This window comes from Bufo gargarizans, chromosome 2, assembly GCF_014858855.1.
Source record: "Bufo gargarizans isolate SCDJY-AF-19 chromosome 2, ASM1485885v1, whole genome shotgun sequence".
NCBI lineage: Eukaryota > Metazoa > Chordata > Amphibia > Anura > Bufonidae > Bufo > Bufo gargarizans.
Genome location: NC_058081.1, coordinates 162,769,600 through 162,791,664, shown reverse-complemented (window position 1 = coordinate 162,791,664; position 22,065 = coordinate 162,769,600). Strand labels below are relative to the sequence as shown.

The 22,065-nt window shown below is 44.3% G+C and overlaps 1 protein-coding gene and 1 long non-coding RNA gene across 2 annotated transcripts in view; one reads left to right on the top strand and one right to left on the bottom strand.

Annotated features, from left to right (window-relative positions):
• Positions 1–534: 534 nt before the first annotated feature.
• The window catches only part of LOC122929643, a 53,492-nt gene continuing 31,961 nt past the window's right edge, over positions 535–22,065 (bottom strand). Inside the window, exon 3 of the long non-coding RNA XR_006387993.1 lies at positions 535–743. This is a non-coding gene — a long non-coding RNA (uncharacterized LOC122929643). The remainder of the gene's footprint in view (positions 744–22,065) is intronic.
• LOC122929642 (tropomodulin-2-like) overlaps positions 6,990–22,065 on the top strand; it is a 104,601-nt gene continuing 89,525 nt past the window's right edge. The window contains exon 1 of the mRNA XM_044283274.1: positions 6,990–7,025. The gene's annotated coding sequence lies outside the window, so the exon portion shown is untranslated. The remainder of the gene's footprint in view (positions 7,026–22,065) is intronic.

The following is a 22,065-nucleotide window of genomic DNA, read 5'->3' as shown; positions in this document are numbered from 1 at the left end:
TCTTTCAGGACCTGCAAAGGGACCTTTGATTACGTAGATCCTTCTATCTTCATTGAGCAGGACCTGCGCTGACGTCACCACGTGGTGAGCGCGATTACATCATCAAAGGTCCTTTTGCAGGTCCTGAAAGAAGACTATGCCAGCTGCGCGATCAAGTGGATGAGTTAATTTTTTGTATTTTTTAACCCCTCAATCGACACTTTAGTTACGATTCTGTATTAAGAATGCTATTATTTTCCCTTATAAAATAATACAGTGAATTTACTTTAATGGGATCCGGGGGTTGCTCATCGCTATCATCTCCTAGCAACCATGCGTGAAAATCGCACTGCATCCGCACTTGCTTGCAGATGCTTGTGATTTTCACGCAGACCCATTCATTTCTATGGGGCCTGGGTTACGTATAAAACACACAAAATAGAGCATGCTGCGATTTTCACACAACGCACAAGTGATGCGTGAAAATCACCACTTATGTGAACAGCCCTATAGAAATGAATGGGTCCGGATTCAGTGCGGGTGCAATGCGTTCACCTCACGCATCGCATCTGCACGGAATACTCGCCCGTGTGAAAGGGGCCTTATTGTTCTGTCTCTGGTTCTGGTACACAAGAAATAACATCTGGAATTCCTGTGGGGGGGTCCTAGCCGGAGAAACCACAGTTCAGCTGTGAGCGATGAGAATTCACATGGACATTGGATGCTGCTTGGAAACCGTTCTCCTAGAGGCAAACCCCTGTAATCTGAAGAGGAAATGCAGACATTTGGAACACATTACATTTTAGCCATTCCTGGACAACATTTCAAAACATGCAAAACAAAAATGTGACCATGAAGAATTTGAAAAACACGTTCATTAGAAACGTTTACTTAAAGGGAAACTCCAACTAAAGATTTACTTGTGTAAGGCCTCATGCACACGACAGTATTTTTTCACTGTCCGCAAAACGGGATTCCGTTGTTCCGTGATCCGTGTCCGTTTTTTCTTCCGTGTGTCTTCCGTGATTTTTGGAGGATCACCAGAGAAAAATGTCGCTTTGGTGTCCGCCTGGCCGTACGGAACCAAACGGATCCGTCCTGACTTACAATGCAAGTCAATGGAGACGGATCCGTTTGACGTTGACACAATATGGTGCAATTGCAAACAGATCCGTCCCCCATTGACTTTCAATGTAAAGTCAGGAGTCCCTATCAGAGTTTTCTCCAATTCGATGGTATATTTTAACTTGAAGGGTCCCCATCACCATGGGAACGCCTCTATGTTAGAATATACCATCGGATTTGAGTTACATCGTGAAAACTGAGATCCGACAGTATATTCTAACACAGAGGCGTTCCCATGGTGATGGGGACGCTTCAAGTTAGAATATACTAAGAACTGTGTACATGACTGCCCCCTGCTGCCTGGCAGCACCCGATATCTTACAGGGGGCTGTGATCCGCACAATTAACCCCTCAGGTGCCGCACCTGAGGGGTTAATTGAGCGTATCATAGCCCCCGTAAGAGATCAGGGGCTGCCAGGCAGCAGGGGGCAGACCCCCCTCCCTCCCCAGTTTTAAATTCATTGGTGTCCAGTGCGGCCCCCCTCCCTCCCTCTACTGTATTAATTTCATTGGTGGCCAGTGCGGCCCCCCTCTCTCCCTCTACTGTATTAATTTCATTGGTGGCAAGTGTGGCCCCCCCTCCCTCCCTCTACTGTATTAATTTCATTGGTGGCCAGTGCGGCCTCCCCTTTCCCCCGCTCATCATTGGTGGCAGCGGAGAGTTCCATCGGATACCCAGTTTAATCGCTGGGGCTCCGATCGGCAACCATGGCAACCAGGACGCTACTGCAGTCCTGGCTGCCATGGTTACGTAGAAATATTAGAAGCATTATATTTACCTGCTGCGCTGTTTGTGACCGGCCGGGAGCTCCTCCTACTGGTAAGTGACAGGTCTGTGCGGCGCATTGCTTAAGCACAGATCACAGGCCGCACTGGCCTCAAATGAAATTAATACAGTAGAGGGAGGGAGGGGGCCGCACTGGCCACCAATGAAATTAATACAGTAGAGGGAGGGGGGGGGGGGGCCCGCACTGGGCACCAATGAAATTAATACAGTAGAGGGAGGGAGGGCTGCACTGGCCACCAATGAATTTAAAACTGGGGAGGGAGGGGGGTCTGCCCCCTGCTGCCTGGCAGCCCTTGATCTCTTACAGGGGGCTATGATACGCACAATTAACCCCTCTGGTGCAGCACCTGAGGGGTTAATTGTGCGGATCACAGCCCCCTGTAAGAGATCGGGTGCTGTAAAAAATCTTTTATGCAGACGGATCTTCGGATCCGTCTGTATGAAAGTAGCCTACGGACACCGATCACAAAAGCGGATGACAATCTTGTATGTATCCGTGTTTTTTCACAAACCCATTGACTTGAATGGGTCCGTGAACCGTTGTCCGTCCAAAAAATAGGACAGGTCATATTTTTTTGACGGACAGGAAACACGGATCATGGACGTGGATGAACAACGGTGCATTTTCCGAGTTTTCAACGGGCCCATTGAAAGTCAATGGGTCCGCAGAAAATCACGGAAAACGGAACAACGGACACGGATGCACACAACGGTCGTGTGCATGAGGCCTAAGTCTCAGGCCTGTTAGATCCAACTTGCGAATGCGGACATCCGGTTCTATGACGTTCTCCCAGTATCGCGAGACCACACTCAGTATAAATACCGGACATGCGCAGGCCCCTTAGCGCAACGCCACCTTCCTCTAATCAGCTTGTCTCAAGGTATGTAAGTGACATGAATGTATGCAGTTTATTTTATGCATTATTCTCTATGTGTGTTCAGTACTTTCTCTATCTTAAACCATTAACTGATTTAGATTCATCCAGAAAGTTAAACTATTGTTGTACTGACACCCATATAGACTCAATGATCAAACTGTCTGCAGCCCTTCTCTTTTTCTTTATATACAAATGTTCAGATTGCGACTGTTCCTTGGAGCTCTTACATCTAATATCATACTCATTATACTCATTATACCCATAATCGTACTATATCTCTATTGGGAGTATTTCTGATGTAAATTCTTGTGTTTTCATGTACTTGCTTTCACCACTTTGATATTCCTCAATGTTTTTGAAATAGACTATTTATTGATTAATTTCTGTGACCACTATCCCATTATCAGTATATTTATTGATTTTTTGATGTACATTTGCAGCTTTGATTATCATAGTAGTATTGTATTCTACTATATATATATAGACACATGTAAGACTTGCCCCTAGATGTTTGTATAGTCTCTTTTTTGTTAAAAGTTCTTATTATTATCTTTTCATATTATTTTTGCATTGTACTGATTGTATGCTATTATAATTAATAGGCCGTGACCAAGGTCCGGGAGGACCGAAACGTTGGCCCTTGTAACTGACGTCTATCGGTGGCATGTCAATACAATAAAAATTATTTCATTCATTTCAAGATTTCGAGTGCCGTGAATTATTTTATGGTATTATTGGAGGCAATCTCCATCACTGAGCACCGAAGATACCATTTAGTGGAGTGCCAGCCATCACTTCTGTTAGATCCAACCACACTGCATAGGAGCTGTCTGACCAGGCTTCTGGACACGCTTTCTTCTCTTCAGAACATGTATGACGTCATTACATGGACTGTACAATAAACACAAGTTCCTATCAGAGTTAGGGCTCATGCCCACGAACGTAAGGGCTCCATGCCTGTGCTACGGATCCCATACGGCGGTTCTGCAATACACGGGTCACCAGTCCTTGAATGTGTCCGCTAATCCGGAGATGCGGTGCGGAAGCAAGGTTCGGAACCCCACGGAAGCACTATGAGTCCAGCGTGAAAGAGCCCAGCACCGCCCCGCATCTTCAGAATCTCCTGCTTGATCCCCGACGTCATAAAGCTAGTGCGCCGTAATCTCGTGATGAGCGAGCTAGCACATGCGCTGTTCCTTCGCTGAAGCTGATGCCAGCACAGGGAAGAAACACTATGAGGATACTGCGCATGCGCTAGCTCGCATATCGCGAGATTACGGCTGATGAGCGAGCTAGCACATGCGCAGTTCCTTCCCTGAAGCTGATGCCAGCACAGGGAAGAAACACTATGAGGATACTGCGCATGCGCTAGCTCGCATATCGCGAGATTACGGCTGATGAGCGAGCTAGCACATGCGCAGTTCCTTCCCTGAAGCTGATGCCAGCACAGGGAAGAAACACTATGAGGATACTGCGCATGCGCTAGCTCTCACATCACGAGATTATGGCGCTCTAGCTTTCTGTTGTCGGGGGGCAAGGAGGAGATTCTGAGGATGCGGGGCGGTGCTGGGCTCCTTTACGCTGGACTCCTCTCAAGTTAATTTGCATATGTATCAAATTGCTTTTTTTTACACAATAAAAGCACACAGAGCTATGGGGACTGGGTATTGCGGATGTGCTAGCGGCCATCTAGAAACCCATGACCTCAGCTCTATACACAAAATCCCGGTGACAGGTTCCCTTTAAGGTGCCCATACCAAATCAACATTCATCTAACTGTATGACCGCTGATGGCAGGGCATGTGACCAGACCCATTCATCAGCCGCCTATATTAAGGCCTCATGCACACAACCGTATGTATATTGTGGTCCGCAAAAAAACGGATCCACAAAAAATACGGATGACGTTCGTGTGGATTCTGTATTTTGAGAAACGAAACAGCTGGCCCCTAACAGTACTATCCTTGTCTGTAATGCGGACAATACTAGGGCATGTTCTATTTTTTTGCAGAACAGAAATACGGACATATGGAAATGGACACTGAGTACCTTCCTTTTTTTTTTTTGCCGGACCCATTCAAATGAATGGTTCCGCATATGGTCCGCAAAAAAGACGGAACGGAAAGAAAATAAGTTTGTGTGCATGAGGCCTAAATAATACTTCACACGGCAAGAGTGAACCACAGTACCATGTGCAGTGTATCCAGTGGAGGTCACATGTTGACACCACAGCAATGTAAGGGGAGGCACTTTGCAAATCAAGACCTTGGCACATATGTTCTAATAACATTACATTAGTAAGTGAATTGCCGTTTTCAGTTCACATTTGGAAGATAAATTGGTCAAACCCTTTAAAGGGGTTTTCTGTGACATTTATATTGATGTCCTATCCTTTGGATAAGGCCTCTTGCACACTACTGTATGCCCTCCGAGATATACGGTCGGTGAGCGGGCAATATGTCCTGGAGCGGCAGTGATCGTGCGGACGGGAGCACACAGCATCATAGATTATAATGATGCTGTGGACGTCGGGCCGCCCACGGGAATATTATTGATCATATGATCTTATCAGTATCTGATCGGTGGGGGTCAGCTGTTTGAGAAGGCATCGGCACTCACAGTAGTGCCGCGGCCTTCTCTCAGCTTTGCCTAGGTCGTGTGATATCACGTTCACTGGACGCAGCTCAGCTTCATAGAAATGAATGGGGCTAAGCTGTGATACCAAGCACAGGGGCTATACAGTACTGAGAGAAGGCTCACAGTAGCGCCGATGCATTCTCAAACAGGTGATCAGCGGGGGTCCCTGGTGTCATAAAACCACTTTAAACTCAGAACACATTTGCGGAGATTTGCTAAGCTAAATGCACCAGATTTCTGACTTAAAGGGGTTGTCCACCTTTTATTTATTCTCAGGATAGGCTATCACTAGCTGATCAGTGGAGTCATGACACCCTGCACCCCACCAATCAGGTATTCGGCTTCAGCGCTGGAAGCAGACATCTCCATCAGCTTTGTCGCTGCAGTGCTACTTCAGCGCTGTAGTAATGCTGAGAACTGAGGAGTAAAGCCACAAACAGGCTGATGGCTCAAAAATGCAACAAATCCACAGCAAAAACTCCCTGTGCCTTAAGGCTCATTCACACGACAACATGGTCGCTGTGCCCGTGTTGCGGACCGTAAATAGCGGTCCACAATGCACCGGCAATGGCCGTGTGAATCCGGTATATCGCGACACTGACTTGAATGGACCTGAAAGCCCATGGCAGCGCTTCTGAGTGTTTCCGATCCGTGCCTCTGCTCCGCAAAGGATAGGACATGTCCTATCTTTTGCCATACTTTGCGGATCGCAGACCCCTTCAAGTTCACACGGCCAGTGCCTGTGTATTGCGATCCGTAATACAGGCACCACGGCCATACGGTCACCACTGTGCAGATCATAAATTGACAACTTGCAGATATCAAATCACCACATAGGGCAGTTAATGCTGTGGTTTTCTTGCGCAGCGTGTGGATGAGATTTCTTAAAAATCTGTACAATGCTGCGGATTTGCCCCTGGAAAATGTGCAAAGAAAATTTGTGAACACACCCTGATTGTGCTGTAAACTGCTGCGCGTCTGCAATTGGAATTTGCACTGAAAACCTGCCACCGGCGTACCAGGGGTTTTACTAAGACCCAGCTGGAGTGCAAGTAGGTGCAGTTTACTTATCTAATACATACTTTCTTTCATTTCAGTATGGAATTTGTGGGAAACATCATTATTATTAGGTCATAATCAGTGACGTCACCGTGGAATTCCTAGAAAACCATGAATACATCATCTCCTCATAAATCCGCCCTTACTACCACAGTGTGACATAATCCATCTGAAAACTACGATTCCCATGATGCTCGTCTCTAGAAGAGCTGACGTTAACTGACGTACTGCTCGATCCCTGTGAGGTGACATCATTCAGCCCCCAGTGTCGGCCATCTTTACTACTGGCAACACGGCGGCGATTCAATTTAACCTAGGCTACAGAGGCCGTTCTTTACTAATAGTGCTCCTTATTAAACTCACTCTGATATCCGCGCTAACGTGTGATAAAGCAAAGCAGCCTAGCTGAATAAACCAATCTTTCCTATACCTAAGTAAAGATGGCGGCTGCCCGATCAATGCTTTGTATACGATACTGGAATGCCGCCACCTATTGGTCGGAGGATAGAAGCGGTACCCTGGACATCACTCACTGCAAGGGATTACAGGGAGACTGCAGGGTAAGATCAGCGATGCTTCTTTGTACCCGTCGTGCTGTTCATGTGCATGTCTTACAGGGTGGTACCAGCCATTGGGGCACAGATGGTTAATAATATTGTGTTCCCTTCTGTGCTGCACCTGTAATAAGGATGGCAGCTGGGTGGGCTTGCTGCAGCATAGTGATAATAGCTGTGAAGTCATGCTTGGGTCTGGATAAAGAGGCATTAGCCTTCTGTGTGCAGCATGGGCATGGGTGCAGTGGATGGGGGCACACTGGTGCAGGTGGCAGCGCTGTATTGGGTGTGATGGAAACTGGGTGTGTGTAGTGCTCTCCATCACACTGCACTGGTGAGCGGCAGACACTATAGGGAAGCAGGGAGGGGATGATTAGTCGTGTAAAGGTCTGTCTCTTGGTTTGCTGCAGGCAGTGAAAACCAATGGCACAATAATAGGTGATAGCTGTCTTGATACTGTATATATATATGTGTGTGTGTATGTGTATATATATATACATACACTCTGTACAGGTTGTGGTGCTGAAAGTAAGCTCCATGCGGCAGGATGAGTGGCCGCTGCAGCAGGACCCAGTGATTCCTCTCTACCTGTTATTTATAGGACAGATTTGGGGATTTCCTCCTGGCTTGTCATGCCCTCCCTCTGTATTATGTAATGCTGCTATGATTGAAATAAAGGAGGATTACTAACAATCTAGAGTAACACTGATCTGTGGTCATAGTAGGATAGGTAGAATAATAATCCTGATCAAGTCTAATAAATGCTATTATTAGTGGAATAGAAAACATAGATCAAGCATAAAGTAGAACACACAGAGGGCTCAGCTAATATTTATATGCCGGGGTGAACTGGAAAAAAGTGGCCCTGGAAAAGACCCATAAATTGGCCCCAAGTTGTAGGCAACTCCAAATTGACAGAAGGCGTGGCAACAGAAGTAGGCAGAGACAAGAGAAGTAGGCAGAGACAAGAGAAGTAGGCAGAGACAACACAAGTAGGCAGAGACAACAGACGTAGGCAGAGACAACACAAGTAGGCAGAGACAACACAAGTAGGCAGAGACAACACAAGTAGGCAGAGACAACACAAGTAGGCAGAGACAACAGACGTAGGCAGAGACAACACAAGTAGGCAGAGACAACAGACGTAGGCAGGGTCAGCGATACCGTAGTGCAGGACAAAATACTGCCAGCAGAACCAAATACCATGGTGCAGCATAAAATACTGCTGATCACCTTACTGAGGACAGTGATAGAGTTGAGTTCAGGAGGGCATAAGGACCTGATACTCCTAACGTTAATTAATGCTGAGAGCATCGGATTATTCTGTACCTGGCCTGGAAATTTCCCTGTAGGGTATATGGACTGTTCACTCCTGTTTAGATGGATTTTATGGGTCTGGAAATTGTACTCTAAGGCTTCATTCACCTGACCGTATGGATGGGTCCACATCCGTTCCGAAATTTTGCGGACCCATTCTTTTCAATGGGGACGCAAAAGATATGTGCAGCACACAGAGGGCTGTCCACATCCATAGTTCCGTTCCATGGCCCCGCAAAAATTATAGAGCATGTCCTATGCTTGTCTGCGGACAAGAAAAGGCATTTTCTATATAGCGCTGGCCCTGTGCGAGTCTGCAAATTGCAGAACGCACACGGCCGATATCCGTGTTTTTCAGATCCGCAATTCACGGACCGCAAAACACGGCACGGTCATGTGAATGTAGTCTAAATTATATGTAAATGGAGGTGGTCATCCATGATAATGTTCTGTTCTGGGATCTGAGCAGACAATGCCAACCATAGACATAATACAATTGTTTCGCCAGTGCATCCATACACAGTTTAGTCTACATTGGACATTAGGCTGCTTTTACACAGTGTTTGGTCAGTGTTTGATCAGTGATTTCTGTCAGCGATTCTGAGCCAAAGCCAGGTTCAGGTCAAAAACACAGAACAGGAGCAATTCTTTCCATTATATCTTATCTCTATGGAGACTCTGCTTCTGGGTTGGCGTACAATCACTGATGGAAATCACTGATCAAACGCTGATGTGTGAATAATGCCTTACTGTTCAGAATGGACATACATGATCAGTGACAGTAGGCGAAGGACGAACAATCTTTTAGAGAACGTTTGTGGATGGAAAATCTTAGAAAATAAGAACCTTCCTCTGACTATTGGGTGAAAGTCGTAAAGACAGATGCCTCCTTTCCAGGAGTATGTATTCAGTTGGCCAAAGAGATTGTTGGTAAATTTCCCCTAAACCTTCATTTTGGTTGGAATTAACTGGTTTAGTCAACTTTAGCCTAATGTGGTCTCAGTGGTGAAAGCTTTGTTGAATGGTTAAGTACCCCACCAATCTCCACTAGACTACTGGAACCGATATGTTCTTCACTCACATCCATGTGCTGTACAAATCTGTTCAGAAGTCACAGTCCTTCTATATAAATGAAAAGATCTTCCATATCTTTGACAATGGAGTACAGAACCACTGACTGTTTCCATAGGGCAACCAAAAGTATTAAAAAGCAGCAGTTCATATGGATGGATATAGCAAGAAAAATAAATCAGCAGACAAAAGGCAAAAGTAATGCAGCATTGCTCAATGTTCTTTAGAGTAGAACTAGCAGAAGGACCCGGCTTCGAACAGGTATATTTCATCTATTTCACTTATTGTTTGTGTGTATCCCCCATAACAGTGACCTCTACAGCACCCCGCCCCTTTAACAGTGAACTCCACAGTCCCCCACCCCTTAACACTGCCCCCCCATAGTGCCCCGCCACTTTAAAACGGGACCTTCACAGCAGCCCATTCCCTTAACTTTGACCTTCACAGCAGCCTGCCCCCTTAACAGTGACCTCCACAGCACCCCACTCCCTTGACAGTGACCTCCTCAGGGGCCCGCCCCCTTAACAGTGACCTCACAATACCCTGCTGCCTTAACAGTGACCTCACAATACCCTGCTGCCTTAACAGTGACCTCCACAGTGAACGCCTCTTTAACAGTGACCTCCACAGTGCCGCCCCTTTAGCAGTGACCTCCACAGCGGCCTGCCCCCTTAACAGTAGCATCCACAGTGTCTGCCACTTTACCAGTGACCTCCACAGCGGCCTGCCCCCTTAACAGTAGCATCTACAGTGCCCGCCTCTTTAACAGTGACCTCCACAGTGCCGCCCCTTTAGCAGTGACCTCCACAGCGCCCTGCCTCTTTAATGCTAGGGCTACACGACGACATGTGTCGCGCAACAAGATGGATTTTTCTGTGACTGTCGCATCGCAGTCACAGGATGTCACATGTCGCAGTGCAACATCTCAGACTATCATTATGAAAATTGTTGTGCCCATCAATGTCGCGCAACACATTTAGCAGTGTAGTTGTGCCCTATGTGTCGTGCGACACATGTCTTCGTGTCGCCCTAGCCTAAAGCTGACCTACAGCAGTGAAGAAAAATGGCTTGATTGTTATGGAAACCTGGAGTAAAACTGTGTCTATGTGGAGACTAAGAGCCTGCGAGCTTCTATTGGCTTATAAGGGACATGTGACAGTGTGTTTCGGTTGGGATATGAAGAGAAAGACTTGCAGGCTTGTATTGGCTAATGCAGGTAATTTTTTGGGAATATCTCAGGAACGGTAAGTCCTAGAGAGCTGCGACCCCCACAAGATTTCTTTCCAGGTAGCAAGGGATGTGTATACCAAGTTTCAATGAAATCGATGGTTGCGTTTTTGAGTGATTGCGGAACATACATATATACGTCCTTCTTTATATACCGTATATAGATTACACCTTTAGACAGGGACGTAGCTAAAGGCTCATGGGCCCTGATGCAAGAGTCCAGCTTGGGCCCCCCTTCCCTCAGCGCTGTGTGGCCAGGGGCAGTAGAAGCAGCACCCCCATGCCAAATTTTCCACCTAACCCCTTCCCTTCAGAAAGAGGTGTAACGACCAGTATGCACTTTCTATAATACTGGTGTCTTCTTATACGTCACCAGGGTCTTTGGGACCCTCAGGCTCCTGGGCCCAGAGCGACTGCTATCTCTGCACCCCCTATAGCTACACCTCTGCCTTTAGCTTTGGCTGTTGGCGCTCACCCTACCTTCGTGATTCCTATGGTGCCCCTGTTTCTAAAATGGAATGGTGAACCGTGATGGATAAGCCTGACTTGGGTCTCACTTTCATTAGGTATTGAGCAGGCTAAATCTTTATGCTATCCATTTTTCCCTGCACCATGTATACGGCATAAATAATGTTGCGATTATTTTAATAGAGCAACTGGTTTTGAAAACCAACAGAAGGTTCTACTTAGACTTTATCATGGCCGCTCATAGCCTTCAATGGTGCACATACCGTAAGTGATTTATTTCCAGAACATCCTCAGTAAATCAATACCTGCAGGAAACACATATGTTTGGGGCGGTAATGGAAGGTCATATCATATGCATGAACTTTCAGCTGCTATTAATTGGACAGTGGATTCGGAGGAAATCAATATAAGTAAAGCTGTATGACAAAGGGAAATGCCTGTTTGCAAGCTAGACGTGCATGTCCTTAGCTCATAATGTTGATGCCATCTCATTCAGGTCTGATGAGCATAATGTATGCAGCGTCCTGGAAAACAGGGGCCGCCAACCTGTTGCTGTCCCGCCTGCTGTCAGGACATAATGGGGGAGATTTATCAAAACTGGTCTAAAGCTAAACTGGCTTAGTTGCCCATAGCAACCAATCAGAGTCCATTTTTCAGAGCTGCTTTGGAAAATGAAAGGTGGAATCTGATTGGTTGCTATGGGCAACTAGGCCAGTTCTACTTTACACCAGTTTTGATAAATCTGCCCCAATGGGTGATGTAGTCTCGCAATAGATGGAGAGCTAGAAGTTGGAGACCACTGCTGTTGAACATAGTACTGTACATGTAGACCCCTCACAAACCAGTTGTTACTGGTACATATCAGTTTTATCTAATCATTATCTAAATCTGCATAAATACATACATTTTGTTTGATTTTCTTGTAATTTTCCACTAAAAACTTTAAAAATAAGTGAAAAGAACATAATGAAGATGGATTGTATAAATGTCTGGTTTTACATTTCATGACTTGACTATATAATCAACTGATAAAAAATAATAATAATCCGGTACTTTTATATGTATGGCCTATCCGATCGGCTGTTCTGCGGTAGCTCCGGCGCCGACTTCCTGCTCCAGTTGAAATAAATGGGATTAACGCTGCAGTAACCAGCTCCGTTCACTACACAGTGGTGCCAGAGTTACCGCCGTACAGTCACCTTATTTCTGTTGGTTTACGTCATATGACGACTGCTGTTCTTTTTTTGTGTTTCTGTTCCTAGAATGGCACAGAAAACGGAAGAAACAACACAAACGTGAACATAGACTAATTTAGGGTCCATTCAGACATCCGTAGTTCAGGGTCCGCATCCGTTCCGCAAAAAAGATAGAGCATGTCTTATTCTTGCCGGCAATCGTGGCCAAGAATAGGCATTTCTATCACAGGGCCGGCCATGTGCGGGCCGCAAAATGCTGGACGCACACGGCCGGTATCAGTGTTTTGCGGATCTTCAATTTGCAGACAATAAAATACGTGCGGACGTCTGAATGGACCCTGATTCTATATTTGTACAGAGGAAGGCACCAACAGTAGATACCTTGTCTCTTTTAGATTGAGAACTTACATTATAAAAGATTTTCATGGAAAGATGTGTCGTTTTATACAGTCTTACATGAATGTGATTATTAGGCTATTATTTATAATGATGAGACCTTAGTTTTGAAATGGAAAGGGAATATGACAATGAGATCATTGTGATTGTCCTAATTTCCTCATAGACTTCAAAAGCTTCCAGGTCCTTTGGAGAAGACAAGAGGGTCATCTCTAACAAGGCTGTTTTTAAAGAAAAATGGCTCAGAATAGGCTCAGGGAATCAGGTTTTAAAATTTAAAAATAATTTAACTCACCTTAATCCACTTGTTCGCAGAGCCGGCATCTCTTCTGTCTTCATCTGTGAGGAATAGGACCTTTGATGACGTTAAATTATTATTATTATTATTTTTAACCCCTCCAGCCCTATTTTACTTAGCATTCTGTATTCAGAATGCTATTATTTTCCCCTATAACCAAGTTATAAGGGAAAATAATAATGATCGGGTCCCCATCCAATCGTCTCCTAGCAACCGTGCGTGAAAATCACACCGCATTCGCACTTGCTTGCGGATGCTTGCGATTTTCACGCAGCGCCATTCACTTCTATGGGGCCTGCGGTGCGTAAAAAACGCACAAAATAGAGCTTGCTGCGATTTTCACGCAACCTACAAGTGATGAGTGAAAATCACCGCTCATGTGCACAGCCCCATAGAAATGAATAGGTCCGTATTCAGTGCGGGTGCAATGCGTTCAACTCACGCATTGCACCCGCACTGAATCCTGACCCATTCATTTCAATGGGTCTGTGTACATGAGCGGTTTTTTTCATGCATCACTTCTGCAATGCTTTAAAATCGCAGCATGCTCTATATTCTGCGTTTTTCACGCAGCCCTGGCCCCATAGAAGTGAATGGGGCTGCGTGAATAACGCATTGCATCTGCAAGCAAGTGCGGGTGCAATGCGTTTTTCACTGATGGTTGCTAGGAGATGTTGTTTGTAAACCTTCAGTTTTTTATCACGCGCGTGAAAAATGCATCAAAACGCATTGCACCTGCGCGGAAAAAACTGAACAACTAAACGCAATCGCAGACGAAAATGACTGAACTTGCTTGCAAATTGGTGCGAGTTTAACTGAACGCACCCTGAACGCATCCGGACCTAATCTGTCACGCTCGTGTGAACTCAGCCTAAGGCCTCTTTCACACGACCGTTTTTTTTTTCCGTTTTGCGGGCCGTTTTTTGCGGTCCGTATACGGTCCGTATACGGAACCATTCATTTCAATGGTTCCGCAAAAAAAACGGAATGTGTTCCGTATGCATTCCGTTTCCGTATTTCCGTTTTTCCGTTCCGTTGAAAGATAGAACATGTCCTATATTTGGCCGCAAATCACGTTCCGTGACTCCATTAAAGTCTATGGGTCCGCAAAAAAACGGAATGCATACGGAAATGCATCCGTATGTCTTCCGTATCCGTTCCGTTTTTTGCGGAACCATCTATTGAAAATGTTATGCCCAGCCCAATTTTTTATATGAAATTACTGTATACTGTATTTGCCATACGGAAAAACGGAACGGAACAACGGAACGGAAACGGAACCACAACGGAAGCAAAAAACGGAACAACGGATCCGTGAAAAACGGACCGCAAAACACTGAAATGGACATACTGTCGTGTGAAAGAGGCCTAAGGCCTCGTTCACACTTCAGTGTTTGGTCAGTGATTTCCATCAGTGATTTGTGAGCCAAAACCAGAAGTGGAGCCTCCATAGACATTAGGTAGAAGGGAAAGATCTGCTCCTGTTCTATGTTTAGAGCTGCACCTGGTTTTGGCTCACAAATCACTGATGGAAATCACTGACCAAACACTGAAGTGTGAACTAGGCCTAGAGTGTGGCCACATGGGGTGGATTTTCTGCAGCAGAATTTCTTCTGCGGACCTTGCTATGCTTCTACAGAAGTCCACTGTTAGGCCACTTTCACATAGTCAGTGTTTGATCAGTGATTTTCATCAGTGATTGTGAGCCAAAACTAGGAGTGGAGACTACACAATGATACGGTGTAATGGAAAGATTTGCCCCTGTTCTGTGTTTTTGATCCACTCCTAGTGTTGACTGATTGATGGATCTTTGATGGAAATCACTGACCAAACACTGACTGTGTGAATGCGGTCTTACATGCAGATTTATTATGGTTTTGCAAAGGGTGGAATCTGCAGTGGAAATCTGCTGCATAAATTGGCATTAATTTAAAATCCACACCACAGTTTAACTTAAGCTTTACACCGGATATGAACCAGTGCGCCGTATAGTCTGACGGAAAAATCACAATCTCTCTTTAGACAGCTGTAGATGTGTAATAGATGTAGTACATACTTACCAACACTTTAGTTGGTAAAAATCAGGGCTTCTAGGGCTGCCATGCCCCGCCTGGGAACACCCACTTATGGATGGGGTTTGTATTCGCCCCCCCCCCCCCCCCCCCCACCACCTCCCATCCATTTTGAGCCCGAGATAGCCCCTGAATTTGCTGGGACTGCCTCTGAAAATCAGAGACAGTCCTGGCAAATTTGGGATAGTTTGCAACTATGTGTAGTGCGGTCAGAAATGTTGTGCCATAGGCCTCATGCACACAACTGCATTATGGGTCCACCCACGATCCACATTTTTTGCAGATCGCACGTAGACCCATTCATGTCTTTGTCATCCGCGTGCTGCCCGCATCCGTGCGGCCATTTCTCAAATTATAGAACTTTTCCTATTCTTGTCCATTTTTCAGACAAGAATAGGCATTTCTAAAATAGGGTCCAAGAAAGTTTGGGATGCACACGGCCGGGATCCATATTTTGCAGATCTGTGGCTTATGGACTTCAAAACGGCAGTGGCCATGCAAGTTATGTACAAGGCCAGGATCGAGAACTAATTTTGGTGCAAATCTACGACTGCTAATAGCAGGTTTCAATGTGATTTAATGACTTTTAGACAGAACCAGTTACACCAGATTTATTAAATGTTATGTGCTATTTAATACATTGGTACAAATAACTTCAACTATCTTTTTTCTTAGATTAGTGTAAGGCCTCATGCACACGGCCGTTGTTTGGCGGCTCGGATGCGGACCCATTCACTTCAATGGGGCCGCAAAAGATGCGGACAGCACTCCATATGCTGTCCGCATCTGTGGCTCTGTTCTGCGGCCCCGCTAAAAAAATATAACATGTCCTATTCTTGTCTGTGCTTTGCGGACAAGAATAGGCATTTATATTGCCGGCGCCCGTTCCGTTCCGCATATTGCGGAAGGCAACACGGGCGGCTTCCTGTTTTTGGGGATCCGCGCTTTGCGGACCGCAAAAAACGGCACGGTCGTGTGCATGAGGCCTTAGATGCACAAATCTTAGTAAATGTGGGCAGTTGAAAGAGATTTCTGAACATCTAGACAGAGCCTGCAAGAAAGGAAAGGGCGCTTACAAGCTTCTGGAAGGTGATGAAGGTACCACCTTCCTCTAATACAATAATATTAGGCATATAATATATAGGTTTATGGAAAACCATAGGTTAGCTTTAAAAAGGACACTGAGCTTTCACAAAATGTTTGATATGTTATAGTGACATATGAAATGTTTTAATCAGTGGAGGTCCTGGTGCTGAGACCTCCACTGATCGCTAGAACAAGAAGAGAGAAGTTCTCACATACAGTTAGGTCCAGAAATATTTTCACAGTGACACAAGTTTTGGCATTTTAGCTGTTTACCAAAAAATATTCATACAGTTATATAATCAATATGGGCTTAAATGAGTTGTCTCACATTTATCATGTAGAGAAAGTTAATACAAGCAACTTACAAATGTATTGTTATTATACATATTGCTTCCTTTGCTGTCTGGATCCATCACATTACACTGCTCGTTTCCATGGTTACAACCAACCTTCAAATCCATCAGTGGTGGTTGTGCTTGCAGAATATAGGAAAAAGAACTAGCCTATGTGCACTCCCATGGTCCTGGCCACCAGAAAGGCTAATGCTTTTTCCTTCAGTGTGCAAGCACGACCACCACTGATGGATTTGAGTGTGGTCTGTAACCATAGAAACGAGCAGTGTATAATGTGATGGAAAAATGAATCTAGACAGAAAAGGAAGCAATATGGACAATAACAATACATTAGTAAGTGCCTTGTATTAACTTTCTCTACATGATAAATGCCACTTGCTGAAGTGAGACAACCCATTTAAAGTGCAGACTCTCAGCTTTAATTTTAGGGTATTCACAACCTAATTGGAGAAAGGGTTTAGGAATTGCAGCTCATTAATATGTAGCTGCCTCTTTTTCAAGGGACCAAAGATAATTGGACAAGTATCTTAAAATCTATTTAATGGGCTGCATTGGCAGGTAAAAGGTCTGGAGTGGATTCCAAGTGTGGTATTTGCATTTGTGAAGCCACAACGTGCGGTCAAAGGAGCTCTCAATGGAAGTGAAACAGAACATTATTAGGCTGAAAAAAGGAAGTAATCCATCAGAGAGATAGTGGAAATGTTAGGAGTGGCCAAATCAACAGTTTGGTACATTCTAGAAAGAAAAACTGAGCTGGTGAGCTTAGGAACTTAAAAAGGCCTGGTTGTCCATGGAAGACAACAAGGTGGATGTTTGCAGAATCCTTTCCATGGTGAAGAAAAACCTGTTCACAACATCCACCCAAGTGAAGACCACTCTCCAGGAAGTAGGTGTATCAGTATCTAAGTCTACCATAAAGAGAAGACTTTATGAGAGCAAATACAGTGGGTTCACCACAAGATGCAAACCATTAATACGCCTAAAAAATATCAAGGCCAGATTAGACTTTGCCAAAAAAACATCTAAAGAATCCAGCCCAGTTCTGTATTCTTTGGACAGATGAAACTAAGATCAACCTGTATCAGAATGATGGGAAGAAGAAAGTATAGAGAAGGCTTGGAACGGCTCATGATCCAAAGGACAAATCATCCTCTGTAAAACATGGTGGAGGCAGTGTGATGGCATGAGAATGCATGGCTTCCAATGGCACTGGGTCGCTAGTTTTATTGATGATGTGACTGAAGACAGAAGCAGCCGGATGAATTTGAAAGTGTGCAAGGATATACTTTCTGCTCAAATGACCCATTACATACTGCGAAAGCAACCCAGGAATTTGTCACCAGTTTTATGATGTCTTAACTAAGTGCAACATAAACTAGTGACAGGTCCCCTTAGCAAAATGCTTGGTCACGTTCTTTCATTGACTCTGATATTGTGCCAAAATCTTATGCTAAACAGCTCCAGCTTATATGGAAAAGAAACTGCCAGATGGAGGAGGGCGGGGAGAGCCGTGAGCTCATGAATATAGGGACTCATTGGCTTGAGCTGGAGATGTTAGGATTTAAATGTGAGGGCAGCAGAAAACTGGTGACAGATTCCCTTTAGGGCAAAGAAGAGCACTATTCTGCAATGGCCGAGTCAATCACCAGATCTCATCCCTATCGAGCATGCTTGTCACTTGCTTAAGACAAAACATAAGGCAGAAAGACCCACAAACAAGCAACAACTGAAGACAGCTGCAGTAAAGGCCTGGCAAAGTATCACAAAGGAGGGAACCCGAGCCTTTGGTGAAGTCCATGGTTTCCAGATTTCAGGCAGTCATTGCCGGCAAAGGATTCTCTACAAAGTACTAAAAATGAACATTTTATTTATGGCAATGTTAATTTGTCCAATTAATTTAATCCCCTGAAATGAGGAGGCCTTGTAGAAAAATGGTTGCTATTCCTAAACATTTCACAGGATATTTTCATTCAGCCCCTTGAATTAAACCTGAAAGTCTACATTTCAATATCATGTCAGTTGTTTCATTTCAAATCCAATATGGTGGCATGCAGAGCCCAAATCATGAAGATTGTGTCACTGTCCAAATATTTCTTGACCTAACTGTAGCTGCAGGAGAGGAGGCGAGACGAACTACGAGTGCTTCTTTTTCTGTTCTATTGATCAGTTTGATTTGTTCTCAGCACTCAGACCCCCACTGATAAAAACCCTTGGTATGTTGCTATGACATATCAAAAGTTTTGTGAAAGCTTAGTGACACTTTAAAGTGAATTTGTGGGGGCTCACATGTCCTGTTGCAAGGATACTATGCGATAGGTAAAGACCTACTTTGTGCAATATATCTAAATCCTGGCTCCTACAATCACTAGTGAGTCCTGGGAGCAGTCCTCGTACCCAACTTCACAGCCCTCAGGTAGGGCAGGTTATAACCCTTGACAGGTGCACCTTAAAAAGGTTTTTCAACAAATATGAAGTACTGTATTGCACAATATCTCATACTTTCCATGTAAACACGGTGTAGAGGCCAGTGTGCATTCTACCAAACCTATAGATCCAGTAGATCATAGATTTTCAGTCTTTTTCTGCTGGAGCCTCACCAGCTATACCATGGTTATGCCACATTTTTTCTAAAGATTTCACTCCTGAATTTAGCAGAACATTAACATACTGTATACATACAGTTATGTACATTTGAAAAGGCAGGTACAGTATATGATAACTTATGTCAATGCGGCCTCCCCAGCTGTGACTTACCAACCACTGGGGGGTTCTTCACCAGTGGGGCCTGCCTCGGAGTTTGAGAAACACTACAATAAATGAAAGGTTGTTTGGACTAAAAAGATGATACCTTTAAAGGCGAGCCAAGAAAATACAAGTGCAGACTTTCTTCTAACTCCTTCTCAAACACAGAGCTATGGTAGATGAATCTGTTGCTTACATGCCACACAAGAACTAAGATTAATAATGTATCGACATAATCTTGTTGGAGCCATTTCAAAAACTGCTAAGTGTAAACTATGTATTACACGAGTCAACATTTTCATTAGAAATTCAACAAGTAGCCTCTATGGCTAATTGCAAATATTTTACATTGTATTGTATATGTTCCACTCTGTGGCAGCCGATCCCAAAATAACCCCCAAATGGAAAGAGTTCTCTGACAGAACTTTATGGTGGCAGAAAATGCTGCAATAAAGAAGATTATGTAAAAAACCTATAGTTTAAGAACTGGGAGTTGTATCCCAAGTCCTTGGTATCTATTATTCTCCTTTTATGGTGTTTATAGACATAGAAAATACATTTATACATATCTAATACTAATGTTTCTATGAGATCACACCAGGCAGTCCTATGGAAATCCATATTTGTTTGTAGGTAGATGGATTAGTTGAGGGAGTCAGAGAGATTGTCATAAACCTGATAATCCATTCCTGCAGATAAAAACAGTGTCATCTCCATGGAGACATTTTCTTAATCATTTATAATGCGCTTGCTTCTTTTCCTCTGTAAGATATATACTGTCACCCTGTCACTAAATCTAAACAGGTTAGGGGATAATCAGCATGTTCCCTGATGAGTATAGAATAGTATTATGATTGGACTACTGTATCTCATTTTCGAAGAATGGAGTGATTCTGAAGATGTAAGCCCAACCAGTACCTTCAGAGGGCACATTATCAAGTTTCAGTTCTGATGTTATATTACATGGCATCTCCTCCAAAGAGCTGGAGTCAGGAGTCAGACCCTAGCCGATCTGATGTTGATGACCTAATTTAAGGATCAGAAAACCCCTTTAATGATATTTACTAATATAGATGACAAATGAAAAAATAGAAGCTCTCCTAAGGTTAGCCAGAAGCAAAAATCCTTGGAGGGATATCCACTGAACCATCCCCTAGTCTACCTAAACATCAGTGTTTATTCAAAAATAAAATTAAATCCTTCCTTTGAGTAAAGTGATATATAAGTAAATGTGATTTACCAATAACTCACAGGTGCACAAGTGTTCATCAATTAAAATTCAGTAGGTATATTAAATGATGTGAGGTGCTCACATAGATCCTATGTGGTTAAAGTTCAGCCTCCTATGATGACAACTGCGTTTGTGTCTGCGAAACGTCAACAGCAGGGCAGAATGATCATCATGATGCAAGTAGATTATCATTGCCCATGCGCACGTAAGTGTCCATGCGCGTGGTGTAACGTCAGAACAACCTTGCCAGTATTACAAATGGTACCTACTGCATAACTGTGCTGACCGCGCATGTCCATGTTGTGGGGGCGGTAACCATAGAAACAATAGCAACGCTAATGAAAAGATAGAGACATAACAACGCTAATTAAAAAAATAATAAGAAATCAATAAATGATCTATGCTTAACGTGCCACAGGCATTCTCCAGAGTATAAAAGGGAACCATGGTGAAACTCAGGGAATGCGTGGTCTCTGGTAACAAACCAGGGGGTCACGCCTCCACTAAAATAGGGTCGGGTACGGGGGCACCATAAGTGTCCTCGGTCTCAGCCCTAAAGTCCCCCGGACTCATCACTATAAATTTATTGCCAGCATGAAATGCACCATGTATCGACAATGTGTATGGAATTCACCAAGGGAGGCAAAGCCCCAGTGGATCCGGAGGTGCCCAGAGGAGTACCATTCAGTGTCCCCCAACGCAGAAAAAAAGTGTTCCAAACAAATTGTACAAGTGTTCCAAACTGGTTGTATAGAAAACCACAATATTAGTGAAATAGGAGAAATAAAGTATGATGGTCAGCTACATGTACATTACAGACCAAAAGTTTGGACACACCTTCTCATTCAAAGAGTTTTCTTTATTTTCATGACTATGAAAATTGTAGATTCACACTGAAGGCATCAAAACTATGAATTAACACATGTGGAATTATATACATAACAAAAAAGTGTGAAACAACTGAAAATATGTCATATTCTAGGTTCATCAAAGTAGCCACCTTTTGCTTTGATTACTGCTTTGCACACTCTTGGCATTCTCTTGATGAGCTTCAAGAGGTAGTCACCTGAAATGGTCTTCCAACAGTCTAGAAGGAGTTCCCAGAGATGCTTAGCACTTGTTGGCCCTTTTGCCTTCACTCTGCGGTCCAGCTCACCCCAAACCATCTTGATTGGGTTCAGGTCCGGTGACTGTGGAGGCCAGGTCATCTGGCGCAGCACCCCATCACTCTCCTTCATGGTCAAATAGCCCTTACACAGCCTGGAGGTGTGTTTGGGGTCATTGTCCTGTTGAAAAATAAATGATGGTCCAACTAAACACAAACCGGATGGAATAGCATGCCGCTGCAAGATGCTGTGGTAGCCATGCTGGTTCAGTATGCCTTCAATTTTGAATAAATCCCCAACAGTGTCACCAGCAAAGCACCCCCACACCATCGCACCTCCTCCTCCATTCTTCACGGTGGGAACCAGGCATGTAGAGTCCATCCGTTCACCTTTTCTGCGTCGCACAGTCTCCTCTTAACAGTTGTTCTAGAGATGTGTCTGCTGCTAGAACTCTGTGTGACATTGACCTGGTCTCTAATCTGA